Raw genomic sequence first — 3,237 nt, forward strand, 5'->3', positions numbered from 1 at the left:
AAATTCTTCGCTAGGCGCGTTTTAAAAATAAAAAATATATAACAGAAAAATATTGGACTTAGACCTCTCTCATTTGAGCCCACAAAGCCACGAAAATCAGAGTATAAATTCTAAATTTCATTGAAACAAAACCCTAGAGAGTGAGAACTAATTCAGAGCAGCTTCCCGAGACTGAAGGGAACTCATCTGCAAAGAACCCATTCCATCTCATATAAACCCTAAGATTGTTCTGCAAACCCAACCGTGCAATTGAATTTCATTCGATCTCTCCAATCAGGTTTGCCTTATTCCAATTACTTTACGCTTTCAATCTGAAATTTCTGAAGCATGAGGTATTATGGTTGAATCTGGGAGAGTGGGTATAGTTAGGTTTTGCATGTGGGTTTAGATGTGTATGAATGTGTAGAACAATGCCTTGAATGTTTGATCACTTCGTTTCTGAGATGGATACCATAGGGTTTGGGGTTTCTGAAATCCTACTGTTATCAAAGAAGAACCCAGAACCCGCAAGTATTCGCTAGCACCTCGCTAGGCGAACATGTAGCGAAGCTTCGCTAGCATCTCGCTAAGCGAAGCAGTAGCGATGATGACAGTAGTTGTTTTTTTGTTTCTATTTCCTTTCTAACCTGTTTTGTGTTTTGTTGTGACATGTTTTCTATTGCATCCGTGCACTGTTTACCTGACGCTGTTGTGGTTATGGTCCTTCTGTTTGGTGCAACTCTTGATTGCACCCCATCTTGTTATTCTAACTTGTTTGTTGAGTTTTTGTGAGGGCTCACATGACTCTTGAAGAGATAGCTTGCTTGGTATTCCACTTTATTTGTGGGATACCATTTGGAGATTTATTCCGATTACTTTGCTGACTTGCTTTCTTTGATGGTGCTAGCTTGAGAGATCACCGGGTTTCTTGCTTCTTTAGCTGTTATTACTTTGGATTTTTATCCGTGTGGTAGATCTCTTGATCCCTTTATATTTCCCGCATTTTACCGCTTTCTTAGCTGGAAGACCTCGATAGGAGGCGATGTTTTTTGTGTGTTTACTTTTGTGCCCAAAGACCTCCAGAAAAGAGGCACCAGTGCTAAAGACCTCCATGAAGAGGAAATTGACGGATAAAAGGGATTAGTAGTCAATCCCCCGTTATTCAGTGTGTCGTTCTTTATGCTCGCACTACATGTCGATGCTTCAGAATAAAAGCCCAGGATCTTTTGTCCGGTCAGTCAGTGGAGAGGGTTCCACCTTTCTGAATCCCCACTTTTTTTCATGAGCTCACCCTGTCCAGGGTTAAGAGCTATGAGGTCTTATCCTCATTACCCATTTGATCTGCTCACCCTAACGTTCAATGTCAGTGGTTAAGAGCCCATTTGATTACCTTTCCATGGCTTGTTTATCGAGGTTGATATGACCCCTCCTGACTAAAGCCCTACCCATGTATGTTTGAGCCCCCTTGTTGGCGTGTTTACTTTATGCATATTTGTTTTGTATGGTGTGATCGTCTCCCCATAGGATTGCTAGGCTTCGTATAGTCTCTCGTTTGCATGTCAATTAAGGTAGCACGGTTCCTTCGTCTAGGACTTCCTTTTTTGCATGAGAATTCCTAAAACACAAACAAACTCATTGGTTTTTCTTCTCCTAAGAACACGTTAACTCCTTCTACTACAGGCGAGTAAGTCTCCAAAGGTCGAGCATCCGGTAGATTGCGTAGTAACGTCGTTCACCAAAAAAAAACACAAAACAAACAAATAGGTCAGCCGAGCTACGAAGACTCTGATTCTCATATTCAGATGAGATACGTATGCAGTGGATGCGACATCCGTCGAGTCATTTTCTTTTGACCCCTCTTTTAGTAAATAGTACATTAGATAAACCCACACCCTTTAGACAAGAACAACAAGAGTGGATCCCGTAGAGTACTACGGATGCGTAGGGGTGCTAATACCTTACCTTCGCATAATCGACTCCCGAACCCAAGATTTGGTTTCAAGACCTTGTCTTTTCCTTTCCTTTTTCCAGGTTTACTTCGAGCGTTTCCTTTCCCTCCTTTCGGATAAATAACGCACAGTGGCGACTCTTCTGTCTTTTCTTTTTTCGCCGGTTGATTTTTTCCGCATTCCTTTTTTAGGTTGCGACAGCTGGCGACTCTGCTGGGGACCGGTTTCCCTAAGCGAGTCCCTCCTAGATTTTATAGGTTTCTTGTTTGTTGGGTGTTTATTCTTTTGTAAAGTTATTTATTTTTCAGCATTTACCTGCTTTATTGCATTTGTGTACATATCATTGCTTGTATCTGTTGGCTCTGCTGTTGGGTTGTTTGTTTGTTGGGGTGGGATGTTCTATGAGAGATAAGCCCACTACCCAGGCTTGAGCATACACATAAGTGTTAGAGTGGATAGTCATGAGGCTTGCGTGGCATGTTGCTACGTTAAGTCGTTCATGAGACCCACATTCCAGACGGGGTTTCTGTTGGATATATTTTGTCCTATGGGTGTTCCATAACGACAAATATTCCTTTAGAAATCGTCGACTCTGGTGACCATTTCCCGAGAACTCAGTTGAGGCCTCTCCTCCTAGACGCGTTTATGTTAGCTCTAGTGGGCGCATTCTCGCTGCTCAATCCGAGGACCCCGAGACTGGGAACTTGCTTTAGGATATCCTGTTGAGGGGAGTCAGTGGAGGTCTTTTATCCCGTAATAATGTCGAACCTTCAGTGGTAAACGTATTATTCTCGACTGAAGGGCCGAAGTTGACGAACTTCTGTTCTTAGAACCTACTAGTGAGGGGCGGGTTAAATTCAGGAAACCTTAACCTCCAACCAACCCGGTTTTCTGGAGCAGACTTTTGCCTCTTGTATTATATTCTTCAGTGGATTTCTCTTCAGACAGTGCAACCTGACAGATGTTCAAGCAGATACAGCAGTCCTGATTTCCATGTCACTGCATTGCATCACATTATTTGCATTCATATCATTTGATACATGTTTATCTATAATTAGGGGTTTACATCTTCTTCTTGATTCCGGTCGGGGTTTTCTGGTTCTCTTGAGATGGATATTGGCAGAAAGAGACATGTCGCCTACAAGTTTCCTGTGGTCTGTTTAGATCCTATTCAACAGCTGATGAAGTTAATGGATCACGGTTCTCTAGAAGGATTCCGGAAGGATTATGGTTTGATTCTAAGTTTCGTTACGGTTCTCTCCAAAGATCAACATGATGCTCTCTTTACATTGTTGCAGTTCTATGACCC

The sequence above is a fragment of the Lathyrus oleraceus genome, chromosome 6, assembly GCF_024323335.1.
Source record: "Lathyrus oleraceus cultivar Zhongwan6 chromosome 6, CAAS_Psat_ZW6_1.0, whole genome shotgun sequence".
NCBI classification, from domain to species: domain Eukaryota; kingdom Viridiplantae; phylum Streptophyta; class Magnoliopsida; order Fabales; family Fabaceae; genus Lathyrus; species Lathyrus oleraceus.